Source organism: Melanotaenia boesemani, chromosome 17, assembly GCF_017639745.1.
Source record: "Melanotaenia boesemani isolate fMelBoe1 chromosome 17, fMelBoe1.pri, whole genome shotgun sequence".
Taxonomy (NCBI): domain Eukaryota; kingdom Metazoa; phylum Chordata; class Actinopteri; order Atheriniformes; family Melanotaeniidae; genus Melanotaenia; species Melanotaenia boesemani.
In genome coordinates this window covers 17506847-17520569 of record NC_055698.1, presented here as the reverse complement: position 1 = coordinate 17520569, position 13723 = coordinate 17506847, and the positions used below count along the sequence as shown (strand labels likewise).

The window sequence follows — 13723 nt, the reverse complement described above, 5'->3', positions numbered from 1 at the left end:
TATATTAAATCTGGCGAGTTTTTCTATTCTCATGAAGAGAAACATATATATATATATATATATATAAATGTTTGTGTGTGTGTGTGTGTGTGTTAAAATGAAATGACAGCAAGTTGTGCAGCAGGTTTAATGTAATTTGATGCATCTAGACTTCCCAACCGTTTCTGCATTTGCTGTTGCAGAGCAGGGTGGAGCTGCATGAAGAAAATGCTAGTGAGGGAGTTGGGATGAGGAGCGGCAGTAAATAATGACTGTCTCAATGCACAGGAGATTTCAGACACAGTAATAGCAGGCTGTAATATGGGCCAAATCTGTCCCCAAGGACAACACTGGATTAACCAACATCATTCAAATCGCACACATGCAGACACACTAAACTACCGGTTCACAAATCAATCTGATCCTCCTTTCTGCTTATTAAACAGAAGAGAATAAATGAACGAAAAGGAGTAAGGGTAAGAGAAGATAAGAGTGTGTGTGAGAGAAAGAGGAACATGAATAGAGAAAAAGAGATCTAAAGAGGGAAAGGGGAAAGAGATGGAGACAGAGCTGAGAAAAGAGGACAGGCGTTTCAATAATTCACAAACTCCCGCTTCATTTAGAATAGAATCAGTGCCCAAACTGGACCCAAGTGTCCTCCAGACATGTCGTATCATCCATGGCATTCTTGTGTGTACATTATGTATGTTTGTATTTGTGTAAAAAAAATTTATAATTATCTGAAAACATGGTGTGGTTGTGTGTGCATGGGTGTCTGTAGTTCTGCAGACCAAAAAAAGATTTCTATTAAAGGAATGATGTAGATTCATTAGTAGAGCTTGAGCTGTGAGAAGAGGGGATGGGCAGAGATGAGATACAGACTTAAGTACATTTTATGCAATCACCCTTGTTCTCCATTCAAGGTTACAGGAGAGTAGTTTTTTAAGTTACTTGCATTTTAGATCTTTTTGATGTTATCCACCTGATCAGTCTCAAATTTCTTCAGCAGCATGAAATCTCCACAGTTATGAGAGGGAATTATGCCAGTTTCCTACAAGCAAGTCAGAGAGAGTATGGTCTCTTTCTGTATGAAATCTGGACTAGGAATAATCTGGACGAGTCCCTGAGTAGAGCAAATAGGAAGCAGCACATGCTGAAAAAGATATCATGGACGTTGCAAAGCAGAAAATACGCACCTGTTATGACTGCACTTGTTCACTTTGTTGGAATTTCCTAGAGTATTACCAGCTGTCCCACTCTGTGGTTTCCCAGACGCTTCAGTAAGAAGCTGTGATGTGATCACTTAGAGTCAGTGAGATCATGTGAAAAGATAAATCTGACCACAACACCCAAGGTGAGGAAGATATCCTCATTTTACATTTGCGGTAGTAATTTTGTTGCACAGAACTGATTGCATCATAAGTTAATATTTCAAAACACAAAACATAAACCCCACGTGTTTGTGTGTGCTATAGGTGCATGTACTAAGCACTCTGTCATTACTGTGACATCTGAATGTGTCGGAGTTGTGTCTGTAATGCTCACTTTTTTTAAATAAGTCCACAGTAGTTGTTACCAGGTCAGAACACAGACATTCACACACTTAGAGAGGTTACAATCTTATATTTTTCTATTTTTTATCTTTTTTTTTTTTTTACTTTTTGTGATGAGCTGCATCTTCAAGAATTTTTTTTATCATATCAGCAAATGTAGAGAGAGACAGACTTTACTGTCATTTTTGTACACAGCAGGTGTATACAGAACGAAATGTCATTTGAAAAGGCTTCAGTTTACAGTATACAGATGTGAAGGAGCAAGGATATAGTAAGGTGCAGAGATTTGAATATTTGTATTTGATCAATAAATTGAACTTAAGTAGTCATTTTAAGCAGACATGACAAAAAGTGATGTTTGAAACTGTTTCCATCCACTACTCATGTGTACTGACCTTATACAACAAGCCAACAATCAGCTGTTGAGCACATCAGCAGCATTGATGAACATCGGCTTGCTTTGAAAGTAATTTGTTGAGTATGTCAGTGGAAGAGCTCACGCTTTTTAATCTACACACTCTTCTGGTTTTACATATTGCATAACACATCTTCTACCACACCCTTCTACACTGGTGAGCTGTGTCTTCTTGCACAGCTGTAAACTGTATGTCCTGGCCGGCAGTTTGAAGCCGTCTTCGCTGAGTGTTTATGTGCTGTTTTGTTTTTTCAGACTGTAGAGATACACTGAGACCCAACAAGCGTTTCACAATTCTGCTGGTTTGGTGTATTAGAGCACTGACAAAACCACAGCCAACGGTTGTCAACTAATTCAAATTATCATGAATAATGATGGCAACATGACACTTTGTGAGTTGATTTTGAGACTATGTGCTAAATTCATTAGTCAAACTGAGTAAGAAGAGGCATTGCATCAGATTTAGCTAATAGCTAGTTTCTATCCGCAGACCCTGGTCAGATAAAAAAAAACCCTTTCCCCAACCACACACACACACACCCATAGAGCAATTATACTCAACTATATATAAAAGCCAATATCTAAAATTACATGTGCATAATGACCACATGTACCATATATGTTACTTGATGTGCTGTATGCCAACTTTAATGCTTTCTCTGTAAATAATATAAGCAAAATATCCAATAAAGCCACGAAGATTATGAACATAATTTGTCTGAATGATAAAACACCATCACATCTGAAATGGCTTAAAATTGTCTTGATCCTGCAGTTTACAATCTTATCTGCATGTCTGTTAATTCATTCTTCTGTCACATGAAAATCTCAATGAACTTTCCCATGCTAAATACTTTCCATGAACTAGGTCGTTTATCTCAAAATTACCACAAAGACACTACAGTATAAATGCTTTTCTCTAGAAGTCATTACCAAAAATGTCAACCAGTGGAACATAACGAGTGGAAAAAAAATCTAGCCATTTCATGGGAAAATATTACATCATATATAAAACACTTTAATCAGCCTGAGGATTAAATAAACCTGACAGAGGCAGAGCAAGATGACTAAAGGAGTATAGGAGGAAGCGTTTGTGCTTGTGTGTGTCTCTGTGTATGCGTGTATGTGCATACGTGCAGCTACAACACATGCTGGTATTTGTAATGATTTACATGAGTGAGTATGTGTCTGCTCTGGTGACCTGCAGCAGGCATCCCTGTTATGTAATCCTGCTGTCAAACGCATTCACACACACCTCTGCACATGTAGACACGCACTTACTGTACAGACACACACACACACACACACACATACACTAACACACGAGTGCCTTCAAACAGCTCAGAGGTTATTTCTTCTGTTGTAATGAGAAACCTCTGCATGGACTCTCAGCACAATCCAGCAGGTAAAAAGCTAGTGTTAAAGCGAGCATAATTAAAAACTGAAGTCACCATTTGCACTGATACGTGGATGATTTTAGAAGGGGCATCCAATAATAATCCACTTACGGACTCTCAAAAGAAAATACTATAAAAACAGTGTTTTTAAAAATCAATTTTTTTCTTTAGGTGCAAATTCTTCTTAATGAGTGTGTCATTATGAATGTTTATGTTCATGTCCCTTCACCAGTCAACACAGCCTACAGTACAGTTATGTACAGTAGCAGAGTCATTGCACTGCTCAGTGATGTGTACAGAACATTCCCCATCTGAGGCTATCACAGCACTCAATGAAGTCCCATCGGAGTGCAGTGCAGCAGCCCTTATTGTAGAGAAGGGCTGTGTCATAACAAAGCTTTCATGAAAGGTCTTCAGACTTCACTGCAACAAAAAAATTTAATTTGGTTGAGAACTTAAGAAAAATGTTCAGTATGCTTCATGTATATTTTTAGATGACTTTTCAGGTAATAAATGAAAGAGTCATTATTACAAACACATCAGTTGAACAGATGTAGCCCATTACAGGCCTGGTCTAAAACAGAAAGATTAATGTATTAATCAATGAGCTAATTATATTAAAAAATATATTTACTGGCTGTACTGTCGCATGCAGGAGAGTCCAAATGTAAACTTAGTGCAGGCGGGGGATGAACGCTTTGTGTGGCAAAAACAAAAACAGCAGGAAACCAAAATCCAATAACATCCAAAACTAAGATAAAGCAGAAAAAAGCAGAAGACGACAACGAACAAAAATACTGGTATTGTGTAGAACAAAGGAAAGCAGAGCAGAGACATTAACACAGACAAATTCACAGACTGAAGGAAGAAAGAAGAGCAACGAGTAACAAGCATCTTTATGGCACAGTTCATTTATGAGTTGACTAAATAATTTTTAAAAATGTGATTTTTCATATGCATTTCCACAAATTCAAAAATATGAAACCAAGAGCAGCGACTGGAATAGCACACTGGAAATGAACAAATGTCTATAACACTGCTTTGTTGTGTATTAATGAGCAATTTGACTTGACATTTCCAGTTAAATTTCATGAATATTATTACTGAACCCTGAGCACTAACATTAATCTTTATTAGCAGATGTCATAAAGCCAGTGTAGCAAGCCAAAAAGTCTCCATAGAATCCAGTTTGCTCAGCACATTTCTTCTAGTTTTGAACCTTGACAACAAACTACTGATTTAATTTTTTTTAATTTGTTGGACAAATTTAAACATTGTGTCAGCAAATGAAAGTTTATACAGTTTTGTGCTTAAAAGTAATTAATTTTATGATGGCAAATAAACAGTGCTCTATAAAAACTGTCTCGAATAGCTGAAAAAAGTCTAATTCCTATCATGCTGTACAATTCCATCAAAATTCCAAGCAGAAAGATTATCTTTCATTGTTATAAAATGAAGGAAACCCCAGGCCATCGAGTTCAAGGCACTCTCCCTAGTGAAGGAAAACTAGTGTAGTACAATAGACCATTAGCCTCCACCTCCCTACAGAGTACTGTATATACCGGTAAGCACCCTTCAATCAGCACTTCCATACAGACTATGCCAACAATTTTTTTCATGTACTGTAAACATCAGCATACAGAGCAAAAAATAAGTATGACTTGTTTACACAGTCAATAGGAATCCCACAGGAAAACTTGTTTTCCAGGAAATCTTTTGTTGCCCTTGATGTTTTCCACAAGTGAAATCTACAAAAGACAAGCCAGAACTACTAATACTGCTGTTATTGCAGATCTGGATGGCACAAGAGACATTCACACACCAGACTATTTTCCTTCTCAAGGTAATCCTCACAAGTGGTGGAGTAACTGCTCAGACATCAGCGGCACATCAATAGCACTGTAAAAACTTGCAAAGACATTTTTTCATGAAAATAAATCAAGACAGTGGCACTTGAGAGTAAAATCAGCAAAAAAATAACAAAAATAAATCAAGTGACCACTGCGCTTTACAATTATGAGACGGGCGGGGGACAATGAAAATAATAGCGGGTGGAAGAGACGGGAGAGATGGAGGGAGCTATACAGAGAGAAGCTGAGGTAGAAGAATGAGGATACATAGCAAGATGGAAAAGAAAAAATTAAGGAAAAGTTAATAAAGAGGGAAAAAAAAAGAAAAAGTAAGAAAGGCAACCAGGCTTAAAGCCAAAGTAACACACAGAGGACACTGAGATACAGACAGAAAACGAACTGTGGGAGTGGGTGGTGGGAAAGATGACACTTTATCATATAGACTAGTTGTAAAGGCAATAAACTCTCTATAGGTCTCAGTATAAGGACTTTCCAGGCACACAAAGGCCATCCCCATTCATCTCACTAAAAGCTGAAGCTGCTCTACTCAGCTCAAGCGAGTATAAAGGTTTGTCATCATGAGTTCCTGACTATTTCAGGGCACCAGGTATTCAGCCTGATCCAAAAAAAAAATAGCTGAGAAGACCAACACCATATATGAGCTGAGGGACCATTCACTCCTTTGTCTCTTGGTAAATTTTGAAAACAAACAAAAAAAAACAGACAAGAGAATCATGAATAAATGATTAGAAATGTATAATCACAGATAGAAGTTAAACAATTCAATTTGTTTGCATTTTTCATGTATGTCATAAATTTTGCATTTATACATTTAATTATTTATTTATTTTTCAATTAATGTATTTCTAAATTAATATATTTATTTATTCCACATTTATCTAATTATATATTATCTTTCTTCTGTACAAATAAACAAATTAATATTATGAATTAATTTCTATTATTCAAACTTTTATTAATTCATAAATTTGTGTTTATTCAGTAATTCAAATTCATAATTATGACATTTTTTTATATGACGATAAATGAAAGTATCATTTTGAAATTATCCAAAATGTTCTTTAATTAAAGGGTGAGCTATTTTTTATTGCAACTTAAATAAAGTCCAAAGAAAACAAAGTAAATTGCAGTGATCTGTCTGTGGTATTCAGGCATTTCATACAATGAAAGCTATCTAAATCAAAGGTAACAAGAAATTAGTAGTTCCATGATCACACAAATGACATTTGTGCCTTGAAAAATGATTTAATTTGCATGACTTCTCAATCCTGCCTGCAGGTAATTATCATCCCATAATATGATCTCTCTTGTCAGCTGCCACCCACTTGTACCTCCTCTTCTCTCTCATCACTCTTTTCAATTGTCTCTAACTCTCGTGGTGCACTTATACTAGTGGTGTGATTGCATTAAGCCGCAGAGAGGGAAAGGGCATGCCTGAGGCCACACTAATGTACAGAACAGAATGTACGGAGCAGAGACTATGAAGGAGAGTGAGTGGAGGTTGGAGTGAAAGAAGGGGGGGGTGCATCCATTACTATAATCATTTTACCTCACTTGAAAAGGTGGCACTCAGAGTAGGTTCTGTGAAAGAGGGAAGACAGAGAGAAGGAAGGAGTGTGGAGAGATGAGTGGAGGACAAAACCTCTTATGACTGTTAGTAAATCTACAGCGCAACTTCATTTTTCAGCCTTTATTGCTTTCCTGCACAAGCACCCAGAGCATCCACACAATAAGCAAAGACATTTCAGTGGTTTATTAGTGTCCCCGTCACACGTTCGTAATATCCCTGAAGTATCCTGAGACGTGCATCTCAGATAATGGCAATTAACACAGCCAGTCAAGGCTCCAGAGCAATCATAGCTTTTAACGTTATTCACTTCTCAGGTGAAAGCATATAAACCATAAATCCGGCATGCTAATTTCACAAAATGCTTACAGCAAATGAAGTTTGTTTCATTCTGCCGCGAATACAACAGAGCTAGAAAAACAAATGCCTCACAAAAGCAATATGTTGCTCCATGCAAACAATGAGGGATATCTTTCAAAGTGGGGGTGGAGGACAGGGAATGCCCAGAAGGAATAGCATCTAATGCAATCACATTGCTCTGGCCAATTAGTCAGGACTAGCCCAGCCAGAGATGATGTCATCCATCATTACTCATTGCTTAATGCTATAAAGCAGGATGAAATCAAGAGAAAACAAAGAAAAGACCAACAAAAGTGGATTTAAGTTCGGAAGTATAGGGGATTAGTCACATCAAAGCCAGACTGGCATCGTACTACACACATAAACATGTTAACACATTTCTTGCTTTTTCTTAAACACACAGTCTATCTACTCCTAAAGTGAAAATTAAGCGTAAGATATATTCACCCACACTCACAATGATACAGTACATACACAACAACAACAACAACAACAACAACAAAAAACAGAGTTGCACTCATTCTCCCCAATTCCCACACACACTTAGAATGTTCCAGCACACGTTTGGTTCATTAGTAATGACCAGCAGCGACATGTTTTCCATGCCGATGGCTGAACTCCAATCAATATCCCACAGCTGCAAATGACTTTTCACTTAGATTCAGCATGTTGTGGTGCACCAACATAAACATTGCCTTAGTTTATGTCCCTGCTTCAGATAATCCCACATGGTGCAGAATACACACACAGGTGCAAACACACAGATCAAAATGTTTTCTGCTACAGTAAAGTGCTGACAAGCATATTTAGACTCATATGCTAAGTAGCGTTTTTCAGGATAGAGTAATGCATCACAATGCTGAGCAGATCAGTCTATATGATAATTTAGCCAGAGATCATCTCCCCCCTGTCAATGCAGTGCAGATATAAGGAAATTTAAATGACTATTATTTTATAACTGGACAGACCTGATATTTCCCTTTTAAGATCATATCACTTATGTTATGATGCAAATTATTACCACCTACGGAAAGGGTTCAAATCCTTACTTTCATACATAATTGTGAATATCACTTATATAAAGGAGACATATGTGTTATTATAATTTTTTTAAGTCAAAATGTATGTCCTTGAAAAATTCTTGCCTGTGCCTTTTGTTTCCTTTTTAACTTGCCTTTTAAAATATGAAAAAGCGTAGATGCTCGTTCAATCCTCAACCCCTCATCTACCTCATCACTCTCTCTTCTTAGTAATTCAGACACAACCAGCAGACTGGATGAACCCACAGACACTGGACAAGGTAATTAACAAATTGTTTAGTGAGCAGAGTCAGCCAAAGTATGTGTCTGCCAAGGACCATCTTTGCATGACAACTTCAAGCAAAAAAAGGTACTAAAAAATGAAGAACCCTGGGTTTGAATGTGTCTTAATTTAATTAGTTCACCAGCTACAAAGATAACACAACTTTTACCTCATGTCCTTGCTGTAGAACTCTAATCTCTCCTTTGGCCTCTCTACTGTTTTTCTTTTCTCATCCTTTTTTTCAAACCTTCATGTATCTTAACTTTCCTGCCTCTTTTCCTTCCCTCCCTCCTTCCCTTTCTCCCTCCCTTTTTCATTCAGGGAAGCTGCAATTGGAAGTTCACAGTCTCAGGTGTGTGTAAATGTGAGAGTGTGTGTTTCCTTTGCTCTCCAAACCCAATTCAATCCTACTATGGGAGCGGAGGCCCAGATCAAATAAAGCCGAGTGCAGCTATTACAAGAAAACAGAGAAGGGGAAATCCATTCCCCCACACACACATATAAGAACACACACAGACAAAGGGCAACCTTCAGTTACTCAGGTTGTTTAACCCTCTCGAGGCTGCGCTTTGTTCCAAGAATAACACTTCTCTTCTTAGAAAAAATACTAAGTGAATTAAATGTTATATGTCTGATATTTAAGTGTTAATAATGCTGATCTTTAGCTGCAAAAAAATGGGACAGAGTCTGTTTATTTCAAACTGAGCAGTAATTCAAGGAGTGACATTGCCTGGCACTGGTGTATTTGTAAAAGCGCCTGAGATGCTTTATTATAGACAGCATGGGTTAATGTCTGGGTTAATTACTGATTTAACATCTCTGATATCTCTGTGAACTGTCGCTTCAGGCTGCTTTGAGTCAAAGCTTGAGTTTGTGTAATTTAGTTATTATTAAGATTGTTTTTTAAATCTATGCATTAAAATGGACTCAAACCGTACAGAACTTGGAAGTTTATTCTCTGTTTTGGCATATAAAATATGTCTCATAACCTAGCTTTCTCCAGTAATAAAATCAAAGCCAAGCTTATTTTTTACAATCTGAAAAATATGCTTATATCAAAAAGTTACAGTCAACTGACAGTGTATAAGAAGTGAATAATTAGTGTATAAAGTGTATAAACCCCACACCAAAAAAACATGTCTAAGTCTCAAATTTCTTTGTACAACCTAAATAAATACGTAGTTTTTGCTAAATTACTATTGTAAAATTTACTTTCCATAGAAATTTAATTGACTTCACCTAGAATAAGTAACATAATTGAATACATCTTATAATACAGTAAAAAAATATATTTTTAGCTTGACATATCCATCTGTTAAAAAAACAAATAAGTGAGTCATTCAGAGGAAAACTACAGGTGTCTCATTATTTAAAAGTATTTTCATGTTTTGGTGGTTTTTGGATAAGCAATGGAGAGCGATCTCTAACAGAATGGTCCAAGTATTTCCTGTCGGTGTTCAGCATTGATCATAAAATGAAATACACATCATTTTCACTCTAACTAAACCACTCAGTGATCTTTCTTGGTTGGGGACACTGTCATTCTAGAAGAAAAAACTCCCATCGGAATTGAAATGATTCATTACGGGGTTAAGGAGCAGCTTTGTTTCGATTAATAACCCCCACCACACCCCGCTCTTCTAGTGAACCCAAATGATGGTCCCTAGAGCATTCAAAAGCCACATACTTTTAAGTCATCTTTGGCATCTCTGGCTGGACATACCTGTTACTTTGCAGCAGATTGCACCACCGTAAGCCGAGTGTTTGAGCAAAATACAAGCAGCCACATTTGAAGCAGCAGCTCCATCTGTGTCTACACAGGTGGCGTAAAGGAACAGTATTGAGCTGGAGGTCACCCGTTTTGAAGGTGTGAAATATGCCAAAAACGCATACTGAGTCATGTTTACTAAGTCTTTTTAAGCTGGTGTCTCTTGTTTCATCTAATGAAACACTAAACTTGAATTTACAGAATATAAATTTAAAACAGTTAAATAGACTCACAACATACACGAGAAACTAAAGCCACATGAACACATGAATACTGTAACAATGTCTGAAATATAAACTGTTTAACTCTTTTTCAGTGATGGACACATCAGAAATGTGTCACCCACTTTAACAAATTTCTTTATGGCTTTTGCCACATATTTTAATTCTGACTATATTTTCAGCTTGTGAATACTTGACAGACTATGGTGCTCCAAAAGCCATGTGCTGATCACCACGACTTGCCTCCCAGCATTATTGTTTGAGCTTTCAGACTGTCAGTTCTCCATCTGCTCATTTCTGAGGGTTTCAGCTCAGAAAAAAGCAACTGTCAACTGTGAAAATTCAAAAGAAAGCAGAGAGCGGCGGGGAGTGAAATGTGTAATTCCCACCCAGTAAAGCTGATGGCTGTAGAAAAGAGGCGAGTAAGAGTAAGGGTAGGAGACCATAGCTACATTATTTAAACTTTTTTTTGTGGTTGTTGCTAATTATCTACTTTGGTTCATCTGCTTAAACTTTTCTCAACGGGTTTCATTTTGTGTAATCCTCCTCTGCACTACTCCTCTCTGAATTGCTACAAAATTAATTTAATACACTAATTAGTCTGTACTTCAAAACATATTTGTAGAGTTATGAAGCAAGTCCCCAAGCACACTCAAGTAGCTCACAGCAAACTCTAACGATGCTGCATATTGCTGATGGGTAATAAACAAAAAAACTATATAGAAATTTCTTAAGGCTGCTCTGTTTAAATGTGCTGATTTTTCTGTAAATCTACTTAATTCCTGAAAGTTTGGGGGAACATAGAAATATCATAATTTCATTATTCTGTCTTGAAATACTCTATAAAACATCACTTAAATGAGAGGAAAGAAAAAAAGTAGGGATCAGCGTCATCACTTATCTCAATGTTAAGTCCTTCATTGTACTAACCCTCATAGGAGAGAATGAAGCTTCAATAAATAGCTGGTAAGACAGAGGTCAAAATCAGAATCAGAAAACTTTTTTAATCCCCAAAGGGAAACTGAATCGTTGCAGCAGCAACAATGGAACAACAAGAACTAAAAAGACAAGTAATAAAGGACTGACTGAGCAGTTGCAATAGATACAGTGGAAGGATAGGATACAGAAAGGAAGAAAAATCCAGCTCCAGGGGCAAAGACAAAAAGAAGGGATTTAGACAAAAAATAACTGAGCTGAGCAACAACATTGTGGTCAGAGTCAGGAATCACAAAGACAACTAGAACAACTTAAGTCAGATCACATGAAATGAGAAGGATGGAAGAAAATGTATAAATTTATACCCTCTTAACTATGCAAACGCACATCAGTTCTTATCACTTTAATGTATTAGAGCTGTAATACTGACTAAACCATGACGTTATTATCAAGGAAGAGTCAGGTCAGTCACATCAGTATGACTTACTGCTCCATACAAGAATATTACGCTGTAGTTCTTATCCATTTACATCAGTCACTATATTAAGAGCAAGATTTTTTTTCTTGTTTTTCATGCTTTCATCTGATCCGGTATGAAAACACTCATGAAAGAAATTATAGTGTAGCTTGTTTTGGTGCATAATAAGTGTAAAGTACGTAGAAGAAAAACATTTTAATGTTAAATAATAAAAGCAGAAAATCAGTGTCTACAAGTGCAACACCACCACTTTAATTCCTCTAATCAATCAGAGAAAATTACAACAATTCAATACTGATGCAAACAAGTTACCATGGTTACCAGGCATAAAATATGCCTCCTCTACACACTTAAGAGGAATCCCTTGGTAGTTTGTGAACAGCTGATGGATTCAAACGCAGTTCAGCTCCATAAAATGATCACAAAAGACTCGGTTTCACAGCACAAATTACCCTAGAGTTGCAAACAGACCACAGGCAAACATAGCAGCTCATCTGGAGCAAATCAAACACATGCACAAAGAAGAAGTGCCTGATATGTAGCTGGGTCTTACCTGAGCAAAGGAGGCAGAGCTGTTTCGGTGGAGTAGGTGGAGCCTGCTGCTCAGCTGAGAGCTGACAATAAACTGAAGCTGCAGTTCCTGATGTGAAACCTGGACCTCTCCGGCAAGGGAAGGGAAGCGTTTCAGATGCCTGTGTGTCTGTCTGCAGGAGCAGTCACCATTCCCTTCAAAGAAACAAAGTGAGACAAAGTTGTTGCTTTTCTCTGCACATTAAATACAAACAGACAATATGATTGTCCTGACTGGATTATCAAAGCATATGCAGGGTCTATACTGACAGCATTATACCTACATTCTATGAACTTATTCTCTACTAAGTGGCTTCCAAACAAATCTTATTACTGAAATCAGATCAGTGATCTAGTACATAGAATAACATGAAAACTAACAAAAAAGTGTTTTCGTGATCCTTTAAGGGGAACCTTGTATTAATATTAATTGTTCTAATTGTCTTTTTTTACAGCATTATCAACAAAGTGGACACATGAACACAAACCATGTTAAAAGTGCTTCTACCATCCTGATCACGTGAGTTAAAGTCTCCAGCATGTGATTCTGTAAATGTTTGTGCTTGTGATTTTCTACACTATCTCTCCCTGCTATTCCCTTCCTCTACTGTGCTCTCTCTCCCTCTCTTAAGAGTATTCAGAACAACACCCTTGCTATTTATACACTGACGCCCCATCATCATGGCAACCATGCTTTGTTTACCCACATGAGACACTGGTTTGAGGCATGTATCCCGTTTTTTAGAGAAGTCCGTAGCTGTTTGGAACCATTTAGGCCTTTTTCATGAACTTGCCTAACTTTGATTGAATGACAAAAAACATCTTCTATGGAAACCCAAATGAGCTTGTTGGTGTGAATAAGAGCTTATCAGAGTATACATACTTATATTATGCAGTTTTATGAAAGGAGAATGGCAATCTAACACAATTATGAACACATCTCAGTGTTTTTGTACTTGTACTCTAGTATTCTAAAATGTACCGTATGGTGGCAGCAAATTGTTGTAGGTTTTTAGATTTCTTTTTTTCAAGACAATCACAATCAAATTAATTTTTCAATATTTTTTCACACTGGTTCGGACGTTGTGCTGCTCAAGTGATTTCTCCACGTACTTTGGATTCTATTAAGACTGTTATGATGAGTTTCCATGGCAACAGAAACGCTGTTTATCAACTGGATCAACTGATTAAGCTTTCCAAAACTAAGATAATTAGCGCAATAGCACTCCAAATCCCAAACGAGTTGACGAGGAAGCGAAAAGTGAAAAAATTTATGCAAATGTTAAAGATGCATGAACCTTCTCTG

General features: G+C 37.1%; 1 protein-coding gene across 1 annotated transcript in view; it reads right to left on the bottom strand.

Annotated features, from left to right (window-relative positions):
* Positions 1 to 13723, bottom strand: part of atxn1a (ataxin 1a) — a 101038-nt gene that overhangs the window by 58736 nt on the left and 28579 nt on the right. The window contains exon 2 of the mRNA XM_042011401.1: positions 12401 to 12573. The gene's annotated coding sequence lies outside the window, so the exon portion shown is untranslated. The remainder of the gene's footprint in view (positions 1 to 12400; positions 12574 to 13723) is intronic.